We start from the raw sequence: 27,546 nt of genomic DNA, 5'->3' as shown, positions 1-27,546 counted from the left end.
TGCGGAAATTCCGCGAACACGCAGAACTGCTTGTCCCGCTTGTTCGCGATGTGTTTTTGCGTGCTCGCGGGGAAATATCTTGCTAACTTGCCTATGCGGTCGCTAATGAGCGCAGCCATCTTGTTTGGGTCATGTATTGCGTGCTCCCGCCCGTTCGCGATGAGAATTTCCTGTTCAGGAACGCGTATTACGTGTTCGCGATGCTTTTTGCGTGCTCGGGGGGGAATTATCGCGTGAACTTGCCCACGCGGTCGCAATGGGCGGAGCCATCTTGTTTTTCACTCTATTGCCATGGTTCTGGACCTGCTTTTCTATCCTCCCTCTATCTTTACAATCCTTTGCTTCAGTACACTTTTTAAAAATCTTTTTAATTTATTATCTATCTCTCTATTTTCCTGATACTATATTTTGACTTTTTTTCTACTTTTGTGACTTTTTTACTACCTTTTCACTCTTTTTCTATAACTTGCTTTTTTCATTTCTTTTACTTACTTTTTGAATTCCTCCCATTTCTTTTCCGCCCCCACCGAGTCCCAGAACCATGGCCAAGGGTGTGGGCAGGCCTGGGTCCGGGTACGGGCTCCGGGAGCGTCACCAGTGGTGGGGAAAGGTGCGCCGGGCAGTGTTTCACTGCTCTGGGGTCTGGCGCACCCCTAACCAGCTGACGCACCGGTGGTCTGATATCCTGGATCGGGAGCAGGACCTGCTGGACCTTCTAGGAGTGGAGGTCCCGGGGCTTGGTGAGTAGCTATTTAATATTACTACTTTGTGTTCTTCTGCTCTGTGTTATATATTGTGAATATATTTTTTTTGCCGAACAGCAAGAATGCTGCTGCGTACATTGTGATTGTTATGACACAGGTGCTCGGCGCTACTAATCTTACTTGTTTGCAACTTTGTGCTCGCTTGGCATGATTATGTAAGAGTTTACTTTAGGGAACTTAAGTTAGGTAATGCTAGAGAGACTCTAGTCCTTCCTTTGTCCTCCTGCCACTAAGAAGAGATAGTGGTGGATTGATCAGTTTAGTTACTTATTAGTAGGTCATTAGGTCTCGCCTACGCAACGCGCATGTGCTCCATCGGAGGGCCTTTAGCCGTCATTCTTCACTTTTTCAAGCACTGCACTCGTGCTTGTGGCGGCCTCCACCTAGCTGGAGCCCGCAGCGGCGCGCCACAAGCACAAATGCACTGCTTGAAAAAGTGAAGACTGTGTGCATGCGCGCGCACGCACGCACCACTTCCGAGCTTGATAAGATAAGAGTTTAACGTGTTTTCTCAGGTGCGTTGTTATCCTTACCCGATGTGCTGTCTCTCTATCTTAATTGAATTACTTTAAAATGAAATCGATTAATATAAATTAGCAATGACGAGCACAAGCACGAGTGCTTTAAAACAGCTGCTGCTTGTGCTCTTTGGAAAGATGGGAAATTACAGGTTTTCAGAACATGCAGATTCAAGTCTTCACTATAATTGTTTCTTTTATTTGTTCTGCATGTATTTGTTTGCATATAATAATGTAGTATCCTCAGAGCATTAGGAATAGCCACAAATCGTTAAACTCTGCAAACATGTACAGGTTTTATATTCAAACCATTGTCACAATGAAAGTTGAGCTTTAGAGTACTCACCCTAACTGCAAATGCCTTGCATTAATGGCTGACTCACTCTCACTGACTATCACACTCTCACTGACACTCTCACAGACTCTCACTCTCTCACACTCTCACTGACTCTCTCACAGACTCTCACACTCTCACACTCTCACTGACACTGCCACTCTCGCTGCCACTCTCACTCACACTCACACTCTCACTCACTCTCACTCACATTGACTCTCTCACTCACACTGACTCTCTCACTCTCACTGACTCATTGACTCTCTCACTCACACTGACTCTCACTCTCACTGACAAACTCTCCCACTCTCACTCTCTCACTGATTGACTCTCCCACTCTCTCACTCACTCACTCTCTCACTGACAGACTCACTGACAGACTCTCACTGACTGATTGACTCACTCACTCTCACTGACAGACTCTCACTGACAGACTCACTGACAGACTCTCTCACTCTCTCTCACTCACTGACTAACTCTCCCACTCTCTCTCCCTCACTGACTGACTCACTCACCCTCACTGACTGACTGACTGACTCACTCTCACTCACTGACTGACCCACTCTCACTGACTGACTGACTCTCAATGACTCACTCTCACTGACAGACTCTCACTGACTCTCCCCCTCTCTCATTGACTGACTCACCCTCTCTCACTGACAGACTCACTGACAGACTCTCACTGGCAGGCTCTCACTGACAGACTCTCACTGACAGACTGACTCACACACTCTCACTGACAGACTCTCACTGGCTCACTCTCACTGACAGACTCTCACTGACTGACTCTCCCACTCTCTCAATGACTCTCAAAACTCTCTCTCACTGACTGACTCACTCACTCTCACTTATAGACTCTCACTGATAGACTCTCCGACTCACTCTCACTGACTGACTGACTCTCCCACTCTCGCTGACTGACTGACTCACTCTGTCTCACTGACTGACTCACTCACTCTCACTGACTCACTCTCACTGAAAACTCTCACTGACACTCTCACTCTCTCACTGACTGACTGACTCACTCACTCTCACTGACTGACTGACTCACTCTCACTAACAGACTCTCACTGACTGCCTCACTCTCATTGACAGACTCTCTCACTGACTGACTCACCCACTCTCACTGTCAGACTCTCACTGACTGACTCACTCTCACTGACAGACTCTCACTGACTGACAGACTCTCACTGACAGACTCTCCCACTCTCATGCACTGACTGACTGACTCAGTCACTCTCACTGACTGACAGACTCTCTCTCACTGACATAATCTCTTTCATGTCTGACTGACTCACTCTCACTGACTCACTGACTGACAGACTCTCTCTGACAGACTCTCCCACTCTCTCTCACTGACCGACTCACTTACTCTCACTGACTGACAGACGCACTCTTACTGACTGACTGATACACTCTCACTCACTGACTAACTCACTGTCACTGACTGACTTACTCTCTCTGACTCACTCACTCTCACTGACAGACTCTCACTGACTCTCTCACTCTCTCTCACTGACTGACTGACTGACTCACTCTCACTGACTACTCACTCACTTTCACTAACAGACTCTCACTGACTGGCTCACTCTCACTGACAGACTCTCTCACTGACTGACTCTCCCACTCTCTCACTGACTGACTCTCCCACTCTCACTGATGGACTCTCACTGGCTGACTCACTCTCACTGACAGACTCTCACTGACAGATTCTCCCACTCTCATGCACTGACTGACTGACTCATTCACTCTCACTGACTAACAGACTCTCTCTCACTGACAGAATCTCTCTCACTGACTGACTGACTCACTCTCACTGACTGACTCTCACTGACAGACTCTCGCACTCTCACTGACTGACTCACTCTCACTGACAGACTCTCACTGACTGACAGACTCTCACTGACTGACTCTCCTACTCTCTCTCATTGACTGACTCTCCCACTCTCTCTCTCACCGACTAACTCACTCACTCTCACTGACAGACTCTTCCACTCTATGTCACTGACTGACTGACTCACTCACTCTCACTGACAGCCTCTTACTGACAGACTCTCACTGACTCACTCTCTCTGACTCACTCTCTCTGACTCACTCTCTCTGACTCACTCTCACTGACTGACTCTCTCACTCTCTCACTGACTCTCACTATCTCACTGACTCTCACTCTCTCACTGACTGACTGACTCTCACTCTCTCACTGACTGAGTGACGTTCTCACTCTCACTAACGGACTTTCTCACACTCTCACTGACTGACTCTCTCACTGACTGACTCTCTCACTCACTCTCACTAATTGACTAACTGACTGACTGACTGACCTTCACCCTCCTGTTATTTATGCCCCCATAACAAAACAAGCATTGGCATAGCCAATAGGCCTCGCCTTTGGGACCTTATAAGTGTTTAGCCATGCAACACTTGATGCTGTTGTACCAATGATATTGTGCTTTATAACTAAATACTTATAAGGTCCCAAAGGCAAGACCTATTGGCTATGCCAATGCATGTTTTTTAGTGGTCTGCATGATGCATCCTCTGTCACGTCACATGTTGCTGAGTGCTGCTTACCCCAGTCCTTAGTAGAACTTTTTGTAGTCTGTTTAGTGCGTGGTAATAGGCTTATCACTAGCAGAACATCAGCAGCAACCAACCAACAATTTGGTTTATGCAGAAATGTATGCATGTGTCCTCCATCTATGCATTTTTAAGGACTAAAATAAATAGAAATGCAGACTTAGTGAACAATTGGCCCGTCTGGAATAGGTGGGAGGTCAGTTGGTACTTAGGCTTAGTTAGTATTCTGGAATCAGAATGGAACACTGGATTAGTGTTCATAAATAATAACAAGACGGACCGCGAATCTCACAATACTAGTCGGCCAGATTAGATAGGTCAATTTTATTGCAGTTGTTGTTTCCATAAATGTTTTTTTGAGCGTTTTTAAAAATATTTTGTTTGTTTCACACCAATCATCCATGTTTGTCTCTTTCTTTCTTACATCTTTCATGACCAGCACCCAGGGGCAAGAAGACGGGGTCGGAGTCAGCGGGAGCTGGAGAAGATGCCTGCCAGGGACGCTCCTCTACTGAGGGCTCTGCTGCTGGCCCCAGTAAGTCCTCCTGTTGTTAATATTAATAATTATACTTCCCTAACTTTTACTCCACCTTATTTTTTCTGAACTATTATTTCCATTTCCTTATTCTATTTTTTACAAAATCTTCTTCGCTCTAGACAATCTGTTTCTACATTTTTATTATCCCTGCCTCTAACTGCCTCTGCTATTACTCTCTGTACTACTACTATTAGTCTGTCTGTAGCTAAGCTTGCCCAGGTGGCCACTCTTTATGTAAATGGTTTTAAATAAAACTCAGATTTACCAATCGCTCTTGCCACTGAGTTCAGTCCTTTGGGTTGTCCTCTTCTAGTCTTCTTAATCTTGAGGCTTTTCGACAATTTCGACCAACAAAATGCCCAACCAGATATTTTACTATTTTTGATAGTATAGGACATACTACTACTGTTGTAGGGATTCTGTACATACAGAACTATGCACAAGAAAATAGGACGTTGGTGATGGGAGGTTGGACCTTCCTCACTCCTCAGAACCCACAATCCCCTGACCGACTAGCTGTAGTGTCTCGTTAGCTCCTTGAACCCCCGAAGATACCCAATGATTAGACAACCCAGAACATAACACTCCTGACCTCTCAGAGTCGCAGGAGCAATGTACACCCTTTCACTCACTCACTCGTGTAAGTCCACACCAAATACCACAGAGTCTATGTAAGTTCAAATGGTTTATTTTCAACTAGCAAGCTCTGTACGTTGTTCTATAATGCAGTATATGAGCCAGCACCAACAGCAAAATGCATAAGATTAAAACAATAAACATTGTTTCAACTACAAGTCCATTGAAGACAAAAGGGGAAATCATTCATAATAACTGAACAGTGGTGGAAGAACCACCCTCCCCTTGGTAGGAATATCGTTTATATCAAATTATAAATGAAGATCTCTGAGCGAATTCTGCTGGACCCCTCACCATAGAACCTAGAAGTACTGGTTACATGATCATAAGCTCTGCAAAGCTCTGGTTCCTAGAAGGGAATCTTCCGCCTGTTATGAGAAAAATGGTGCGCGTTAGTATAATGCAAGCATTTCTCAGTTGTGCCAAAAAGTGTACCATGTTATGGCTAAGCAAAACGGACTGACCAGAACTCCATAACAAAGTGGCTTGTTTTTCGACCTTGTACGCAGCGCTCAGACAGTACCAGTATGAGCTCATGCGGTCTTATAAGGCGTATTACAGAACAAGCTGCGAGGTAACGTGTGCAAAAAAACAAAGCTAAAATGGCTGCATGGCTCAGGCGAACTTAGCAAAGACTAAAATGACCCTAGGGACCATATAACACTACTTTTGTCTACTCTACTCTAGTACCCGATTTGTACTAGTGATGTATGTTGCATATGTATGTATTCACTTTTTTTCAATCTTGCTAGTGAAAAAGAATAAGTAGGGGGAGGTGTATATGGCATCTAAAAAATGTGTCATGTTTTTTCTAGGCGTACTACTGACTACCAGTGCCGGGGCCAGCGGCGATGGCGACGTGGCCATTTTGGAGGGAGCAGGAGATGCGGCAGCTGCAGGGGGTGAGTCAGCAGCAGTGGCGGGCGGTCATAAGTTATATTCCTTACTTATTGACCTTACACTCGCTGCAAGGGTGTACACTGTACTGTTGAGACTTAGTAAGTAAGAAGTTGTTGTGAACAACGGTTGAAGAAGACCCCCTTTACTCAGCATTAGCAATAGCATTAGCGGCGGGAGTTGAGTAACCAATGGCCTCTTCTATCTGACTTCAACTCAGCTGTGATAGTTTTATGGAGAAGACTAAAAGTCAGAGTAGATGACCTTGATGGATGTGTTGAACGAAAAGGGAAAGAAGGGTGGAAGGAGGAAGGACGGACGAGATGTAATATTTAATTATGACTAGCAGAGAAGGATACGTGGGATGCATGCATAGGTGGCTGATAGGAATTAGATGCAGGGGTGGTTGAAGGATGAGTGGAAGGTGAAGGAAAAGATGCCTGCCTGGGTGGGTAAAACTGTATGGGTGAATAGCAAGAATCCTCAGTGGTGTTTGGGTCAAACTCAAAGCCAAGGCAAGCATGGAAGGAAGGACGCATGGGTGGTGGTTTGAAAAAAGAATAAATGTTTGTTGTTGGTGAAACAAACTAAGGTTTGTGGAGAGATTAAGAAGAATGATAGACGTTTACTTTGAATAGATGGATGCCTTGATGGTATTCATCATAGATAGCATAGGTGGAGACTGTCACTGGATGAAGAGTCTTAGTTTGAAGGAGAATGTAAAAGAAACTGCACCAGAGTAGCAAAGCCGAGGAGAATATAAGTTGTATTTTCAGAATATTTCCTTGACTCACAGTAGTTTGCAAGCACAGCATATATATTGTGTATATATGTAGTTATCAAGCGCCTTCCTCCGACTCTGAGACCACTCCCTACCTATGTTAATTCATTTTCGACTGTGTCAGCCAGCCTGCCATGGGTGGCCTATCGGCTGGTTACACAAGCAATCAAAACAAAGTACCTCATGTTGTCCGATATATAAGCAAGGATCATTGGATCAGATATCATGTGCCTTTTTGTAGTAGTCAGGGCAGGGTGAAAGTGAAATTGAGCAGTTGCCCTTGAGGTAACAGAGTGTGGCCAGTGCCACCCGTAATAGAAAAATACGAGCTTCCCTGCCTGCAGACAGTGGTAAATAAAACTAACGTGAGTCTGCGTCATGACTCGAGTATGTTTGTCTTGGGCACAAGCTGACTGAGCTGTTATGCAGGCTACAACAAGGTTATGTTTAATTTCGCAAAACAAGAGAGAAGAAGAAGACTGGTGTATTGTGTGCTCGAGTCCATACATAGTGCTGGTATAATGCCTGAAACTCCCACAAATGTTAGAGGCTGAGAAAGTGGGAGGATAGATACATACCACAAATGTTATGTACTGTGCTTGCTAGTGCTACTGTGCCACTATGTGTTGAATTAATTTGTGTCACTGTTTTGCTAAGAGTATTGGTCAATAGTTTTTTTTCTTTCTTGATATAGCTTCTCCTTCCCAAGCAAAACCATCCAGGAAGGAGTTGGCAGTCATTGCCCGGCTGGAGGCCATCTGCCGAGAATACCGGCGGCTGGTAGTTCTGGTGGAGGAGGAGGAGGCGGTGGCAGCTGTAGCCTCCTCCAATGCCCCGGGTCCCAACCAGGCCCCTCCAGTGGTACGGTGCCGCGGTCAGGTAGCCGCCCGCAGCCACACTTCATCTTCCAGCACTGCTGCCCCCCCTGTGGATGCAACTGCAGGGTATATGCGCGCCGCATGCTCCTCCGGAATGCGCGTCTAGAGGAGCAGTTAGAGGAGGTGAAGAAGGAGATAAAGGTCCTGGAGAAGGAAATCCGAAGAGCCCGCCGATAACTTGAGCCTGTTGGATTGCCCCTTTTTTAATCATTTTTTTGGTGGGTGGGAATTGGGCGTTGCTTTGGGGTTTATTATTATGGACATTTTGGACATTGGTTGGACCTTCTCATTTTGGACATTGGTTGGGGTTAGGGAGAGGAGTGGGTCGGGTTGGGTGTTGTGGGATTTTTTACATAGTTTATTTTTGTTAGGGTATTAAATTATATTTATACTTAAACATAGCAATATGTTGTTAATGTTTTGTGGGGAGGTTACTGTTCTACGTCACATGGTTTCCTTACTGCTGCAGGGCTGCACCCAGTATTTGATTTATTAATCTAACGATTCTGTAACACAAAAACAGATAGATGCGGTACCCCTCACTGAGTGACTTGTCCTACTAGTACTGTCAGTCTCTCCTCCTAGTCCATTATTATACCTCCCCCAAACTTCTTATCTTACCTGTGATTGATGTTTAAGTTGGGCAAAGCGATGGCTACATGGCGATGATGTTTTGGTTTCCGAAGAGAATGGAGAAGATGCCATGGTTGTGGTGGTAGTAGTAGACACTGGCAGTAGCATTTGCAAAAAAAGAAAATGAGACAGTCAGTCGCATGAGAGAGACTCTGGGAGGAGTAGTAGAACGAAGTAAATAAAACATAATGGTGGCGGGGATAGCCTAGTACAACAAGTTACAAACTGTAGTTGTGTCGAGTCACTCGACACAAGCGTAACCTTTAGTGCTGTGTAGGAGGATGTTGATGAATCGAATCGATGCCGGAAATTAATTATGATGGATTAGGTTCCTTTGGGGAAAAAAATTACTTGTAAATATACTGAGCATGGGTGGTCAAGCAGAAGAAGATCCTTGACATGCCTTGAAATTGAATTAGTGTTGCTTTCACCACATCCGCCCCAGCATGCGTGTGATCAATTATTGGTGTACAATTAATTTAGTCACACCTCAATATAAATCACACAGCCCGGGGGAAGAGGGTTAGGGTTTGATGTATGGTTGGGAAGGGGGGTTGGGGGAAAGGTTTGACAAAGAAAAACATTACGCATGGACAAACAACAAAAGAAACACAATCTTGGCAGACAACCATATCCATAAACCTGTTAAGGGAGAAAAACCAAATGCATGCATGATGATGATAACTTGATGGTTAATGATAAGTAGTACTAACTTACTAACTACTACTAGACAAGTAGACAGTACAGGGCAGCAGTATATTATGCAATTTGCCTTGCTTGTCTGCCCTCAGAGAGACCCAAATTGCATACAGTTTCTGTTCTGTTGTACCGGGCTTACTTTTAAAGATAGCAAAGAAAATTAAAAAATAGCTGTAGGGATGAATCAAAAGCAGAGAGCAAATATAATAACAACAACACACAGTCGTAATGTTTGAAGATAAAAAATGAATCAAATTATTTTAAAGATGCTGAATGTTGATACTGTTACTGTATGTTATCCTGGTCAAATTGGGGAGTTGCATATCGGCATTCCTCTTGGTCCTCCCTTCCATGGACGCTCTGTTCATTAATCTTGGGTGCTGCCACTGTCTGCCTGGCGGATGCGGATTGGTAAGGTAAGTGTGAGTTGTTTTTCCCAGTATAGCACAGGGTAAGGGCCGGCCTGTAATTGTAGATGGAAAAACAAAAGGGATATTGAAAAATCAAGGAGAAGAAAAATGCATAAATTACGGTGGAGTGCAACAATAACACTTTCAGAGGCGGCATTGATACACCATGTCTACTCTGTTTCCAGCATTAACCTACAACAACAACAGGACAGAACAGGCCCACAGCACCCGTGACCCATCCTCCATTTAGCGTACATTTTTGACAGAGGCAGACACAAAGCACATATAGAGCAACATAGCATTTTACAAATTAAGTGACTAAACCAATGCACCACTGTCAGTCAAACCACTAAACTCGACTCCACCACTACACAGACAAGTAGGTCTGCTGTTGTTGTTGTTGACTTGTTTACCTTTTATTCCACTCATGAAACGCCCTGACTTATTCCATCAATCATCTCTGATCCTACTGAGTGACTGCGAAGATACCATGTCACTGTGGTCATCATCATCATCATGGTGTTGTCCATCTCAGTGTGCAGTGTACAGAGTGAGTACACATTCCATATTCAAAATGCAATGAATCGGCCTGCAGTAGAAGTGCAATTTTGTTATTAAATAAACAAAAAGGGAAACATTGACATGAGTTACTTTTAGTTTGTAGATTAAATAATAGTACACAATGAATTCACTTCATGCACAACAAACAACAACAACACAAATCACTCAGTCAGCGTCCAGTGCATGCCATCATTCATTACCTGTTCCTTCTCATCTTAAGTTAAGGGGCAGTCTCTCTCGGCTCAGAAAGGAGGATAGCTATAGTAGTCATCATGTTCAACTTCTTTTGGAGGGACCCAACGAGGCAACATTGTCTTTCTTCTTATATTATTCTACATCCAATCATCATCTGGCTTGAGGGAAATGGATTTAGGGCGAGTCAGGAGGATGGAGGAGCAGGACTCGGAGGAGTAGACTGAAATGCAGACAGCTGCAACTGCAATATGGCAATAAAAAGAATAGAAGACGGTGGAGATGGATTTGTTGTGATTCGAAGTTTCTAACCAGAAAGACAGACACACACAAATGAAAGTAAATAAGGGAGGAAGAAAGTAAGAAGTTCAAGCCTAGTTGTCAGGGAAGTATAGCTCATCCTCAAACTCTTTGGGTTCAACCAGAAGTAGGTAATCATCATCTACCACACTACTTCCTCACCTAAGTTGCTACCCTCATCTTCCTGAGCTGATTCATGTATTGTGTAATTCGGTGGTATAAAGTGCTGATTCATTTTGATCATGGTTAACCTCTCCACATTTTTGGGCGAGAGACTGGTCCTTTTCACTGTTACAATGGCACCAGAAGCACTGAAAACACGTTAAGAAGAGAAAGTTGCGACAGGGCAAGCCAGATAGTTTATCGCCAGCCTGCTGAGCACTGGCCATTGGTTCCTTTTCCCATACCAATACTGCAATGGGTTTTGATCAATGTAGACCTCTGTTGGGTCATCCAGATAGGCCTGGAAAATCCGCTCAATGTTCAGGGGTACATAGTTTGTTTGGCCTCTTTTGTCTTTGCATCAGCACTGGACCTCGCAAGTCCTTTCTGTAGATACCAATCCTGTGCCGATTTTACTGGGGCTAATGATGATCCGGTTCTTGCTGTTATTGTCGATAGTGTTGGTGACCACTCTGAGCCAAACGCACTACCCTCAGGCTCTGAAGTGGAACTTGACGCCGGATGCCCTGCTGTAGTACTTGTTGTGGGTTTGAGTAGCGGGCCTTTAATTGCCAGCTGTCATTTTCAAAGTGACTGGCTACCTCAGATATCCAACTTTTGTACCGGGCAACGTCCACTTCTGAAAAAGGAATTAATGTCTTACTATTCAGTGCTGATTTGTACCGTGGATCCAGAATTGTGGCAGAAATGTAATGTTGTTCTGACACAATCTTAGTTTGCACCCTTGTATTTTCAGCTCAGCGACGGGATAAGCTCTCCACCAACTCATATGCTTCATTTTTTTCCTCCAAATCTATGTACGCTTCAGACACCTCCTTCAGCTGTTGCTGTAGCATGTGCAACAATGGGATAGCTTGGTCCATAGTACAGTCCTCCTTGCTGACTTCACGTGTGAAGTCCTCGAAAGGAAGAAGCATCTCAGTCAGGAATTTAACTAGGCACCATTGGTCCATCTGAAGGGTCATGCCTTTCACAGTACCATCCCCTCTTTGCATGACATATTCATTGATTGGTCTGTACTGCTCAAACAGACAGTCAAACATGTAATAAGTTGAGTTCCAACGGTCAAGCATGTAATAAGTTGAATTCCAACGTGTTGCCACCTCCTGGATGAGTGCTTTGACTGGCATTCTATATTCATATTGAATGATCCTCAGCTGCTTCCGGGCTTTAAAAGAACGGCTGAAATGTGTGCGTCCAAGCAACTCCGGCACATCGTGATGTAGTGCTGGAACAGCAACTCTAGTAAAATAGGACCGGATGGGAACCATCCATTTAGGGCAGATGGCTGACACAAATTCAAGGAAACCCACCTCTTCCACAAAAGAAAAAGGGAGAAGGTCCAGCACTAACATTTTAGCCAGCTTCGTATTGTACAAACAGGCAGTTGGGTGGTTGCGTTCGTACTGCCCCTCTGACCTAAGCATGCTGTCAATGGTAGGCTGGAATATTTTCCTTTGTGGTGCTGCTGTCTTCTTGAACCCAGTTAGGCTCAACTACACACCTTTTTTCATTGCAGTACTCGGTTGCCTTGGTGTCTCAGTCTGACTCTGAGTATGACTCTTACTACTGTGCCACTGAGATTTGCTACACTACATTGCTTGGGACAGGGTTAGAAATGTCTCCCTCTTGTTCACCTTCCACCACGATCATATCTTCTTCATCCCCACCAACAGCAATGGGTGCAGTTTTACTTTTTTGCAAGCGAAGTAGGTGAGCCTCCCACTGGATGATGTGGTGTTTTTTAGATGACTTCTTTGGCCTCCGGTACCATAGTTTGTACCAAGCTTACCCCGCCTAACAGCGTGTTGACAAATTGAGCATATAGCAATGTTCTCCTCCGTACTGCTAACCGAAAAAAAAGTCCCAAACTGGGGAGGTGTACTTTCTGGTGCTGCTGGAGTTGCCACTTTCATTGCCAGATGAATTGGAGGGTGGGCGTGGAACTTGACTCTGTGCACTAACAGAGCCACTACGTACTGAGGTGGTGGTTGAGCTTGATATAGGTCTCTGCCGGGCCTTAGCAAATGCAAATATGGAAGCTGAAGGTGGTGTTACCTGTCTTGGTGGTATCCGTGCTACATCACTCGCAGCGATTTTGGATAGGGTAATAATGTTGGTCTCCATCTCCTCTGGGCCGGGAGTGATGTTCATGATGACTGGCTCGTCATCATCATCCCCCTCGTCTACTTCTACCTCCATAACTGTAAGGCTTTCTGGAACCCTCCTTTTCACTAGCCTTGTCTTGTGGCATGCATCACTCTCAGACTGAGCTGTTGGATTCCAAGTGGCATCTAGATCATCAGAAATGGGGCTTGAAGAGGAAGTTGATGGACTAACCCTCCTTTTCCTTGCTGGTGATCTTTAAGACAATGGATCGTCTGAAAGAGTGGCTTGCTCCTCTTCGCCTGCAGGAAGCTCGATTTCCTGAACTGCCCCAACTTCAGGAGGAACAACTACTATTGTGGGCTGTGGTTGCAGCTGTTATGGTTGTGGCTGTTGCGGCTGTTGTGGTTGCGGCTGTTGTTGCCCACTTATCTGCTGAGTTTCCGCCTGCGTTGATTGGGTATTACTTTGCGATAATGACATTTCAACATCACTGCTCGTTAGTAGACTGGCTACCGCTGCGACACTCATGGCTTGGGCCTAGGTTTGTTAAAAGCAAAACGACAATTGTGAACGTTGCCTGTGCCATCTTGTCTGGTGGAAATTTCTATGTGCACATAAGCTACAGTCATTTTAATCTATCACAGCCATTTTGTACTCTGTTGGCCACCTTTGTTTCACCCTGCCCTTACTAGCATCCCTCTGACCGACCTGGTATGTGTGCTGGGGGCTATAAACTCTATTGCCGCAACAAACCTCAGCGCCACTTGCTGCCACAAACTTGTTTTTCCTCTTTTCCTCTCATCTCTGTTTACTGGCAAACCTTTGGACACTCTACCCCTCACTACACCTAGTTACACAAACAGGTTCCAAACACCAAAAAGACTCTTGCAACATGATTTATTGCACTCCAAACAGCAAGACTTGTTTTTACCAACAATGGGACCTGTTTTTATCAACAGAACGGACTCTTAGATCTGGCCGGTCTCACATATTTTAGACCCTGAAGCAAGGTCCAGCTGCAAGATAAGATTGTCTGTTTGACCTGGGTGGGAAGAGAATTACTGTTGGGCTTGTGTGACAACCTGCCCGGGGCGGGGACTCCAAGCTTGTGTAACCATGTTGATGAAACAAATGCATTGTGTGAAACCTGTATAAAAGGAAGAGCAAAAGGAGTTATCAGCAGAACACCTCCCTCAGACATCCCGGTGTCTGCAGTTGACGTGATCTCCTCATGAGAAATAAACCTTTTTCTTGTCTTCCAGTTTCCAGCGCTTGCCTCATTATTTTGATAGCGAACCCAAAGTGAATTAGAGGTGGAACCCTGCACCAGGCAGCATTGAGGGTCTTAGAAGACTCGCTGCCTTTCACAGGTTGGTGGGGTGGGCCCGCTGATGCGGAAGTGCTGCTCCCTGCTTCGTCCCCGGACACCGCTGCTGCAGGTGTAATTTTTGTTTCCCAAAAAACATCCAGGGCGGCACACCAGTCTTGGTAAGTGCCACTTCCTTCTTCTGTTCCTTCTTCTCACTGGCAACTTTCTTGGTACTGGAGGACCTGGTAACTTTCTTTGGGGCCTTCTTCTTCAGATGTCAGCAGGATGCTGTTGCACAAGTTGCACAGATGTCTGTGGCCACACGTCACGTGACGTTGTGCGCAGCAGGACTTCTGTCTGGTAGTGCAACGGGTGATGATGACACCTCCTCCTCTGACTTTTTGTGCACCTAAAAGCAAAGAAGACAGGAGAAGAATATCAGTGAAATGTTGCATTTATTGTTGTGGTTCAATTACTACTAGTACAAACAAACACATATAATATATAACTTAGTGTGTGGTGGCAACACTTGTTAGTGTTATATTATTAAATTGTATTAACTCATTTAAGTTATAAAAAAATATAATAGTGTAGCCATTTGTGAGAGTTTAACAACAAGGGCTTTCGTGGTATACTGTGTACACTCAACAAGAATAGGAAAGAAGAAGAACAAAAACAAATATACAAATGTAATGGAAGTGGAACCTGTTTGTTTGGCATTAAATTATTTGCTCATCACGTCATTCAGGGAGCTGCAGCTGGCAAAATGGATGGATGGAAGCAGTAAGCCAAGAGGAACATAGGAAAGACATGCAGGCATATATGGCAAAAGCAGCACACTAGGGCTAAACAAGGTGTGCAAGTTACACAACAAACACACCACACCACATTACCTCTTACTTGAACTTGAGTGCAGAAGCGACATCTTACCTGATCTCTTCGCTCCTGGGACCAGGGCTGTGCAACATCGACGGGCTGCCTACGCTGTGTGTCTCCCCCACTGCCATACTTCATCACTGGCCGCTGTTGGGGGAGACTACAGCTCCCGTGATCCTTTGGGGCAGACAGCTTCCGTTCCCAGCGCGCCCGGAGGCGATTTAAAAGTGACTGCTTCCTTGGCAGAGTGGGGGCCGCATTACCTCTTACTTGAACTTGAGTGCAGAAGCGACATCTTACCTGATCTCTTCGCTCCTGGGACCAGGGCTGTGCAACATCGACGGGCTGCCTACGCTGTGTGTCTCCCCCGCTGCCATACTTCATCACTGGCCGATGTTGGGGGAGACTACAGCTCCCGTGATCCTTTGGGGCAGACAGCTTCCGTTCCCAGCGCGCCCGGAGGCGATTTAAAAGTGACTGCTTCCCTCACGACGCGGGACGCACGCAGGCGGCGCCGGGCTGAGCCCGGGCAGAGGGCGGGCCGTCTAAGGCCGTCAGAGGCCACAGGAGGCCGGACCGGGCCACATCTCTTAGCCCCCCCGTACCGCTGTATGTGGTAAAGTGACATGTTATTGTCCATTGTGAAGGCTTAGTGTGGTTATTGTGCAAATAGCATACAGGCAATTGTATTACAGGCTGTGACTTGTGTGTCTATTCTAATTTTATGGCAATGTTTACGCGCTCGGGTAAGGGAGGTGGGCTAGGCGGGGCCACAGTTAGTGGCACCCTAGATCATTTTATAATACGTGCCTCTTCTGTACTTGAGAAAGAAATTGCCATCACAGAACGCCGACTTTCCCTTGACCAGCTCAATGATAAACGCTCTTCATTGGGCAAAATTGCATTAGCTGTTTCCCCCGTTCCAGAAAACACCCAAACAAATGGTATTATACCGGGGACCACACAAAGTACGGCGATTGGTGTGGACCTAAATCCTGTCAGCTCCACAAGCCGCGGTTCCTTAACACAGTTAGACCTATCATATTCACCTTTGCTGCCTATTCCAACACTGGCCCCGGACACTATTATCAACATAATTCCCCCCTCCGAAATCTCAGCCTCCCCTGAGCCAACTAACACCGTTGGTCTTAAACCTGCTCCAAGCAAAAGGAAAAGAGTGGGCAGTGGCCATAAGGAGGACCATATAAAAGCACCCAAGAAATGCAAACATAATTCGCGCAATGTTATCGACAGGAAAGTGGGTCGCACAGTGCTTCCCACACCCCACCAACAAAGGACTAGGTTATCTTCCGCACATTCTACTAACCCGGTCTCCCAAACCCCTGTTGAGCAGCTTCCCTCAAACCTTGGACCACATGACCTTGAGTTCCAATCTTCCCTTGTCGGCCAATTCAAATTACTCATTAAATCTCTCATCCTTCCTCTGACTGAAAGAGTAAGGGCATTGTCTGAGAGGCTTGAGAGATTTGAGCAGGCCTCTCTAGACAACTTCTTTTCTCTTAAATCTCTAATCAAGCTGCATTCAAAGATTGGTCACGACAATCCTGTCACTGCTGACCCCCTCCCAACTACTCAAAATGATTTTAGTTCTCAAGCTGCCTTGCTACACTCAAATGCTGCTCCAAATCACGGGCTTAAGAACGGAGTTATTTCTGCAGATCCTAAACCTTTAGTATCTACATCTATTCTGGCCAGTAAACCCACAAAACAAAAGTTAGTCCCTAGTACAACTGATAACCACAGAAACCGTGAAACATCAGGATGCGAGACGGAATCCACACAGAGTTTTTCTAACCCACCTAGCAAGGATCCAGCACAAGCTCAATTGAACGACAATGTTAGCTGCACTAAGCAAAACCTACCCCATATTAACCTTCCTCCGGAATGCATACCCTTTGTAGTTGTCTTAACTGGATTTCCCCAGCTTAAAGCTGGCAAGTCAGAATCTTTTATTGAATTAAAAAATAAAACAACGCATTGGCTGAACACCAACAGGCCGCTCCCTAGGCACCTGGATGGTCATGTCCTTCATGTTAGAAGGGTCTCCTGGGTGGGAAATAGACCTAAGAAAATGTCTGGTGATTGCATTGTTGCAAACTTCAGGGATCCTCGCGTTACAAGGTTAATCTGTAACTATCAACCAGGCCCTAACACTACTGGCATAGGATGTTCAGATTTAAGCCAATTCTACTCAGACTCCGTGTATTTTCACCGTTCACACTCCTTCTTTCACTTGGCTCATGATGGGCACTCTAAGGGGGTCTGGACCCCTAGCGAAATAGATTATCCACTATTTGCCTCCAACAGATATTGTGAACCCTATGGCCATTATGATTCTTATTGACAAGGAACTTCTGTTTCAGATGGTTCCTACTTCCCCGCTGGCGATCAAAATAAAGAAGATAGTGAAGTACCTATTGAACGAGCTGGGGATCCCTCTCATATCAATCTGAACCCCCATGCCCTGCAGCATAGATTACAGCTTATTCCAAATTCTCAGGACACAAACTATCTCACATTACCTTCCAATCACAGCTTGCCTCAGGCCAATCCCAGTTCTCTCATTCTTTCTACACTACGAGATACAGCCACTGATGTTCCTCCTCTAAGGGTCCTAAGCTGGAATGTAGCTGGCATTGCCAGTAAATTAGATCTCCCTTATTGGAACTCTCTAATAGAGTCGTATAGTATTTTTATTTTCCAGGAGACCTGGAGCACAGTGCCCTGCCACATGGTTGGTTACACCACCTTCTTTGTACCGGCCATTCTATCCCCGACAGGGAGAGGACGCCCTTTGGGCGGTCTTCTGATCTGGGTCAGCATTTCTCTTGGGTGTACCATCAGGCAGGCCTCGAACATCTCCTCTGATATTTTAAGGCTCACCCTCAAGAGAGCCCAGGGAAGGGAGTCCTTAGACATATTTAATATCTATGCCAGGGGTTTGAGTGGAGGAGCCTTGTCACCTACACTTTCACTTCTCGAGGGTGAATTGCGAAAGTGCCACCATGCATCCCATGTTTTGATAGCAGGAGATTTTAACTGCTCCTTTGAGCCCCTCGCATCATTAGATCTTCCGGATCTACTGGAGGATGATGCCAAAAGAGGTATTCCGACATTATCATTGCCCCCTATTAGGAGATGGACAAAGTCAGTTATATTCATGAACACTTTGACCCTAGAGTTTGGATTAAGGGCGGCAAATGGTAGAACAGCTTCCGATCCCCAAGGCACTCATACTTACAACAGGACAAATCACACCTCGAGGATAGACTACATACTCCTTGATTTTAAACTCTGGATGTACGGGGTGGATATGGAAATAATTCCCTCATATGATAGCGACCACAACCAGTTATCCCTAAGCATCAAACCACCATGGGAGGAAGCATATGGGTCTCTGTTTCCACCAGTAGTTAGCTCTATGCAAACCCTCGAGGTGTGCCCCGCAAACTGCGAGAGGCGCCTTAAATGGCGCAAAGTGATGCTCGATGAAGAGAAAGTCCTGCTGATTGGGGCAATACTGCTCGCAGCACAAGGCAAGCTGATCTCGCTAAACAACCATGAGGCTGCTAGCGGCAAGGTTCTATCAGTTTTTCAAGGTACCATTAAAGAGCTGGGAAGCATATTTCGAGTACATGGTAAAGGCGGGCCTCCGAGAGGAGGGGCTAAGCGTTCCTCTAAGGATGGTTGGTACACACAAAACTGTAGGAGGAAGAAGTCCGCCCTAATCATGGCCATCAAAAGCAGGATCATACCAAAGATCCAGATGGCCAGGAAGGAGTACAGGACCTGTGTAACAAATGCTAAAAAGGTCTGGGAGGAACAGTACTGGCAGGCATTATGGGAGGCTTCCGTAAAAGCGCGACTCAGGCTCCTTCTGGGACATAATTAGAACTAAAAACAGACCAGCCCACGAGCGTCTGACATGTAATATTACTAGTGCGGTCTAGTTTGAGCATTTTTCTAAACTTTATTCTTCCCGGCCCGAGGATGAGGGGAACCTCTCTTTCGAAGGGCTTTCCCTCTCCACGGACACACTGAGCACTAACCCTTTTACCGAAGGGGAAGTGCTCAATGCTATCAAGTTTATTGTCCCTCAGAAGGCAGCTGGTCCGGATGGTATTCCAGGCAATGTCCTCAGACTAGATCCATCTGGATGGGGGAAGCTCCTTTCCACTTTATTAAATGCCATTGCTAATGGCGCTTCGGTCCCCGAATCTTGGAAAGGGGCCGAGGTTGTCCCGATCTTTAAAAAGGGCGGTAGAGATGATCCAGCTAACTACCGCCCAATTAGTCTGATCGATTCGTCCCAGAAGGTGGTTGGGAAAGTGGTTCTGGAGAGGATTCTTTCTTGGGCGAACGAAAATAACATCCTCTCTGACTATCAGGCAGGCTTCAGGGTTGGGACAGGCACCATAGAACAGGTCTTCAGACTGTTCCTTATTTACTGTAAGGTTGTCATTCTTGGTAAGGGTAGTCTCTACCTTGCTTTTATAGACCTAAAAACAGCATTTGACCTCGTCCCCCGTGATACTCTGTGGGGCGTCTTGGCTAATATGAATATTCCGCCCTACTTGCTGACTTTACAAATAAAACTCCATGAGGGAAATTATGCTCAAGTACGGTGGGGCCCACAGGGACAGAAAACAGAGAGAATCACAGTGAACAGGGGTGTCCGCCAGGGATGTGTTCTTGCCCCTACCCTTTTTTCACTCTATGTGAACGGTGTAGTGGACCATCTGATGAAAGCTCCTTCTGATGCGCCATCCCTGGCGGGTGAACGTATTCCAACTCTCCTGTTTGCTGATGACACTCTTTTGCTGTCTAAATCACCTATGGGTCTACAAACTCTCCTCGATAGTTTCCAAGCCTTTTGTAACGGCAGAGGCCTTATTATAAACACCACCAAAACAAAATACCTAATATTGAATCTTCCTAAAAAATTAGGGCGGTCCCCAGCCCTGAATGCGGCTACCCTCGAAAGGGTAAAAGAATTTGATTGCCTGGGTATTCGCATTTCAGATACTATGCGTTGGTCACCCCACTTACAAAAGATGCTCCTAACCCATAAGAGGATCACTGGTGCCCTCCTCAGGGAACATCGTTCTTCCACATCCAGGCCAATAGCCCCAGCCCTGGAGATATATAAAGGAAAAGGCGTGAGCTCGGCACTCTATGGCGCCGAGCTATGGGGCTTGAATAATATAGACGAGCTTGCCAAGTCCGACTCTAGTTTCTATAAAGAACTGATGGCACTACCTCAGAGCACTCCTATAGTGCCCCTATTAATGGATCTAGGGTGCCACGCGATGAAAGACTTGGCAAAAGTACGCCCTCTGCTTCTATGGGCTCGGCTCTGGCGAACTCCCGAGCTAGCCAAGTATGCGGAGGGACTATCTGAAATATTGTCTATGCCTTGCTGGCACAAAATTAAATGGCTGAAAGACGTAAAGGGCTTGCTGTATGACCTTGGCCTTAAAGACGCCTGGGTGAATAGAACCTCGCCCCCGAAAGCTGAGTTGAAGAAACTATATTGGAGTTGGGTTACTGCAAAAAGGAACTCCAGCCCACATGGTGGCAGAAGCACCATCGAGTTCCTAAAGCTTAAAGATGATGTGCACTATGAGCTTTACCTCGATACTATCCAGAAGCCTTACGATCGAGCCCTTTACTTTAAGTTTAGGGTTGGCACTCTTCCGGTGCATGAGCTGACCGCACGCTGGAAACCACCCTCCCAGACACTACCATTCTGTCCCTTTTGCAAGACTAAAGTTGAGTCAATCGCACATGTTTTATTTGCATGTCCTGAATATGAAATTCCAAGGTCTTATTGGCTCAAACCTTTGTGTAGAGACTTGGGCACGCGTGACCATCTCATAGCTCTGCGCATTCTTAAATCAGACACACGATCTTTGTATGTTTGCACTTTATCGAAATTTTTGAGGTGGTCTTGGCTGATAAGATCTAAAGCCCTTGTAGCCCCCAATTAAGTAACCTGATTATCTTATCGTCTGTTTGTATTCCCTTTTTAAATTGTCTTATTTATTCTGTTTTCATGTATCTTTTATCTCTTGCTTGTTCTGGAAATATGACGATGCTACATTTTTATGGCTTGTCTCCTGATCTTCATATTCTGTTTGTGTTATGTATGCATGTGCTTTTAAGATATGTTTTTATCGAAATAAAGCTTATTTCACTTCACTTCTACACAACAAACATACCACACACAACAAAGGCATTTATTTAGCACACACTAAAAAAGTGAATAATACCCCCAAAAAACACATTTTGCAATTCAATCCAATGCCATCCATGCCCTAAATGATGTTTAAATTCAACAGAACTCACAGAAACAGTTGTTTCATGCACCCATGACTACCTCTGAGCCTACTGGATGAAAGGCCTGTTGGCAGACTAGTCCACAAGCTTGCAGGCCTGTGGCAAAAGCACACTGCCTGGCTTCAAAATGGCCACCAGCCACATGGCCAGGCCCACAACAATAACAAGAAAGCGAAGACCGACAATGCAGGTCAACAAGAAGCCTAGGCCAAAAAGGAACAAAGAAAACACATGCAGGCCTATAAGGCAAAGGCAGCACACTTATATAACTACCACCACAAAATGACCACCAGCCACATGGACACTCACAGTCACAGGCAACAAGCAGATATCCTGGAAGACAATGAACTGAAACAGGCTTATAATAACCAGGCAAAGGAGGCATGCTAATTGCTAAAGAACACTGCTTTAATGTAATAAAAATGCAAACACGAAAATCCACAGGGCTAAACAAGGTATGCAAGTTACACAACAAACACACCACATACAACAAAGGCATCTATTTAACACAAACCAAAAAAGTGAATAATACCCCCTAAAAACACATTGTGCAATTCAATCCAATGCCATCCACGCCCGAAATGTTGTTTAGATTCAACAGAACACACAGAAACAGTTGTTTCATGCACCCATGACTACCTCTGAGCCTGCTGGATGAAAGGCCTGTTGGCAGACTAGGCCACACGATTGCAGGCCTATGGCAAAAGCACACTGCCTGGCTTCAAAATGGCCAGCAGCCACATGGCCAGGCCCACAACAACAACAAGAAAGCGGAGACAGACCATGCAGGCCTACTATGGCAAAAACACACTGCCTGACTTCAAAATGGCCACAAGCCACATGGCCAGACCCACAACAACAAGAAGCCTAGGCCAAAAAGGAACAAAGGAAACACATGCAGGCCTATATGGCAAAGGCAGCACACTTATAACTACCACCACAAAATGGCCACCAACCACATGGACACTCACAGTCACAAGCAACAAGCAGGAGGCCTGGAAGACAATGAACTGAAATAGGCCTATAATAGCCAGGCAAAGGAGGCATGCTAATTGCTAAACAACACTGATTTAATGCAATAAAAATGCAAAAACGAAAATCCACAGGGCTAAACAAGGTGTGCAAGTTACACAACAAACACGCCACACACAACAAAGACATTTATTTAACACACACCCAAAAACTGTACTACCCCAAAAAATACACATTTTGCAATTCAATCTAATGCCATCCATGCCCTAAATGATGTTTAAAATAAATTCAACACACACCAAAGGAACAGTTGTTACATCATGCACCCATGACTAGCTCTGGGCCTACTGGCTACCCACAATAAATTATTTTAAAAAATGATGAAAACTACCAAACTTCTAGTTGAAGCAACTGCAATGCCCCAATCAACAACAACACCAACTTACTTGTAAAATCTGAATCTCAAATCCAAAAGTCCTCAAATCCAATGATATATGGATGCAGCAGACACAAAGAGTGATCCTTCCAGCTCAAAAGTCAAATGAAAAATGAACAGTAGAGGGACAAAGCACTGGGAGGAGCATTCTTTTTTTGAAAGCGCAAACAAGGAAATAATTCCCCTATGCCGCAGATCGTGGAATTTCCGGTAAGTCACCAGTTTCTACTGGGGAGCAAAAGGTCGTTTCTTCACCTGGACAGGTCAGGCGTACAGAATAATTTCCCATTAGGGTTGGATCAGGCTATTGCAGTTGCCTAAAACCCAGGATTTCACCAATCTCCTCAACTGTGGTGTGGTTGAAGGGGTTCTGAGAGACACCCACACCTGAAGGGGATATCTTTAGCCCTTGATATGCTAGTGGAGACCCTACAAAGATCCAGTGAAACTCTGTTCAAGTTTGATGGATGGCTAGCCTAACATAAATTGACCTGTGCTTCATTCGATTCAGATCAAGAGAGAAGCCAACCCTCAATTATTCAAAAGTGCAAAGGGGGAGAGTAATAGACCATGACTGGATCCTATTGTCAGGTGACTCCATTGAAATCACAGTTACATGCCATCGAGTTGGCAGGTGTTGGTTGCTACCTGTGGTAGGTTTGGTGCCCATAAACCCTGCAGCCCTTTAGGCTTAGGATTGTATTGTTGCTCTGATATTGATGGCTAGAGTGGAAATCTAAAGCCCTATGATGTGTGCGTAGGTTTTCCTCTTTAAGGTTTCTCCCTCGTAATAGACCAGTGTTAGGATTAAAATTCTCAATCAAAGTGTTTGGGATTGAAATTTAAGGACAGCAGGGAAAAATTTGAAATGCGGACATGGTGAACATGAAGTTGCCACTGATCCAGGGTTGTTTCCAGATATAAAGCAATATTGAAATGGAAGAGTTGCAGCGCCATTACTACACCCTGTCATCACAGCTCTATGTTCAGACTGGGGATTTACCAGGGGGAGAAGTTCTGTTGATGCTCATTCCTTATGCTTCCCTGGACCTTACACTCGTTCTGTTTTCAGATGCCTGAACAGTGGCTGTGGAAATGTGAACTTCCTTGACCCACCGCTGTCTTCCCGTGTAAACCTTTCATCTTTAGGGTTGTGGACCGTTTGTCTCCACAACTAGCCTGTGCTCTTAATACATGCTACCCTGTATCTTCAGCATGCATCTTGTTGGTGTTACATGACAATCTAATAACTTTCCTTTTTGCCCATCTGTGAAAGAGCACTAGCATAATGGAACCTCAATTTTTGCTTCCAGGAACAGGACACCCACTCTTGGATGGACCTCACCACGCTGTGGGTGATACAATGCCCATATCCTAGTAGGTTCACCTCTGTTCCCCTCCCCACTGATGTTTTTCTGCTGGTAAAGTTAGAGTGCATGGAACACAGAAGAGAAGGAACAAGGGCAATTGGAGATATACTGCAACTAGTGTCCTATTGTGACTGTAGTCGCCTTTTGTTCTAGCTCCTATTATACAAAAGTAGTGTTACTATCAACAACTTCCCTGCTGTTTGTGGAGCACTAGGCAACCGGAGTGGAATTCTATGTATAGAAAAATATATGAAAAATTATGAAATGTCATATTTTTGAACAAAAATTATTAAAAATATTTCAGTGTAAAAAAATTTAATTTAACATATTTAATATTAACCTAGAACTAATAAAATGCAAAGTTACAGCACAATTACGCCTAAAATCAAATTTGCATGAATATAAATATAATTTTAATAATTAATGATATTTGTAAATATTATTTTTAAGCAATAGTTTAATAAATAAATAAACCATCCTATCTAACATTTTGTTTTTTGTTATTGGGTGATAAACCAGTTACGTTTTTGATTAATTGTATACTTTTTATATTTTTAAAAATAAGTTCGAAAGTTGAAATTATTATTTGATAATTAAGTGTATCATTGAATTTATTAAAAATAAAATTAATAACGAACTATTTCCCAGTTTTTATCATGAATTAATGTACCTAATTTAAAATTCATTCCTGTGGGGATTTAGCCTAATTCCATGCCTCAATGGATTTCCATGGGAGTGCGTTGCAGTACCTGTGTGGTGTTTGCATTTAAGTCTGTTTTGATTCTTATAGAGATGTACTATACTTAAAAGTGTATACTCTTTTGTTTGTGTGTGATTTGTGTTACCATGCCTAACCACAAACTGCTGCTTAATGTTCAATTCGCCCCACCAATTTTGTTGTAATTATTCCCCATTAACCCCCAGTTCCCAACCTCTTCCCTTAGTGCTTCTCACATTTACCAAAAAAATATACACCTATGTGTGTGGAGATCTCCACAACAGGGGTTGAGATCTCTGCACAAAAAAGATAGGAGAGGAGGAGGTGGCGATCTCCAGCAGTAGGTTTGTGAATTGCAAGTGAATAGTATTACTTTACGTACTACTTTACGTACTCCAAAATGCAATTTGTCAATCGGGCTCAACATCTCTACTTTAGTCTAAATGCAATCTTGCTAGCCAACCACCGTGGATAAACACATTTCCACAGAGCCCTTTAGCTGTGATAGATGCATTTTGGTGTTTGCAGGAAGGAATAGGCCTTACGTACCCTGTGAAGTGATCTGTGACGTGAAGATGTTTTAATACCTCGGCTTTCTGAGTAAAGTGACAAAAAGTTCATTCAAATTAAATCCACTGATCCAGTACCCTGAACATACGTCTTCCCACTGCATTCATCGACCATCTCTTTCTGGATATGGAGTGTACACAGTTATACCTCTATTTCTCTTCATCTGTGGCTAGACAGGCCATGACAACCATCTTTGGATAGTTTTATTGTGCTAGCCACCATCAGGCAATGAATCCACTACCACCTCACATTAATTTGGGGCAGCACTCAATATTCGAGGGTGTGAAATAGCAGATAATAAGGGGCATATTTACAAGAGGATAGTGCCACCGAAGTGCCACTTTTCAGGACGCTCCGGTGGCGCAATGCCCTACTCCATATTTACAAAGCTGCGTTAAGCCAGGTAGCAGGGTTTAACGCAGCTGTGTAAATATCTTACCTTTTCATGCAGGTATCTGTGTGAAAGGGGTGAGCAACAGGTGTTGCTGTGGGCATTTCACCGCAACACCCATTGCATTTTGAAACTGCCCCAGATTTACAAGGAGGTGTAAATCTGTGGCAGCGCCAATACCGAACGCCACTGAAAAGCAGGCGTTAGATTGGCGCAAAGAGGAGAAATACTTTTATGTCTCCTCGTTTTTGCTCTTTCTGGAACAATTGGATTTAATGCTTGTTTATGAGCAGGAAGGAGTCCCTTCCTGCACATAAACAGTCATTCCAGCAACGCAGGCACCCTTGCACCATGGCCCAAGAATGTCTGTATTGGCACCAGGCAGCTTTTTTTAGTGCCAGCCCAAGGGAAAACACAGGGGTGCACCATATTCTTGCAAATACAGTGCATTCCAGAGTTTTTAAAATGACACAGTGCGGCACTGCTAAATTGCTTGCAGCGCTGTGCTGCGCCATTCCTTTGTAAATATACCCCTAAGTGTCTCAGTCCAGGATTCTTCCTTGCACTACCAGAGGCTGCATTATCTGAGGAAGGATTGTGACCTTCGGGGAGAGCCACAGGCAGATATTCATGTGCATTGGTGTTGTAAAACCCACACTGCAAACCGATTTGTCTTAAGACACTAATGCAGCAGTGGAGTGCATGCTGACGAAGTAAACATGAGATGTTGCAATCCTTCAGACAAGCTTGCCGTGAAAAACAGCCACTTATTTGGGGGCCACAGTCTGTTGATTTCCTTAGCCCCCTCAAGACAGCTTCATCATGAAACGAAAAGGAAAACAGACAGGTATTTTCCACCTCTCCCTCTAAACTATACTTACAGCAGTGTGGAGTATTTAGGGCCTCATTTTCAAGAAAGTGCGGCACTTTCAAAGTACAGGGATGCATCAGATCTACAAGGATATGACGGATCCCTTTGCTCCCCCCTGCGCTGGTGCACAATGAACTGCCATGCGCCAATGCAGGCACCATTGCTCGTTGCGCCTCCCCTGGGGAGACGTAGCATTCAGACGCATTTTCAGGTTTGTGATTTCCCGTAATTCTGCAAAATATGTCAGGATCCATGTGTTGCGTGGGAACACCCACAGCAACACCCATGGAACGCTCCTTTCATGCAAAGTGCTGCCTGTTAAGGGGCCGTATTTACAAGGACAGGAAAAGCCACGCAGGGTGGCTTTTCCTGTCCTTGTAAATGTGGGGCAGCAAAATGCGGCACTGGTGCGTCACAAAAAGTGAAGCTCTGGCAGGAGCAAGGGGCTTGCGTTGGGGCATGTCAGGTTATTGTGCGCCAGCGAAGGGGAGAGCTAAGGGATCCATCATATCCTTGTAGCTATGATGCATCCCTGTGCTTTGAAAGTGCCCCAGCATGGTGCAGCCACAGGGCTTGTGGTGCCGTGCTACGTCACTTTCTTGTAAATAAAGCCCTAAAAGTCCTGATAGTGAAATTCTAACTTTTATGTTGCATAGATTAGTG

Source organism: Triturus cristatus, chromosome 9, assembly GCF_964204655.1.
Source record: "Triturus cristatus chromosome 9, aTriCri1.1, whole genome shotgun sequence".
Classification (NCBI taxonomy): Eukaryota; Metazoa; Chordata; class Amphibia; order Caudata; family Salamandridae; genus Triturus; species Triturus cristatus.
This window is presented reverse-complemented; position numbering follows the sequence as displayed.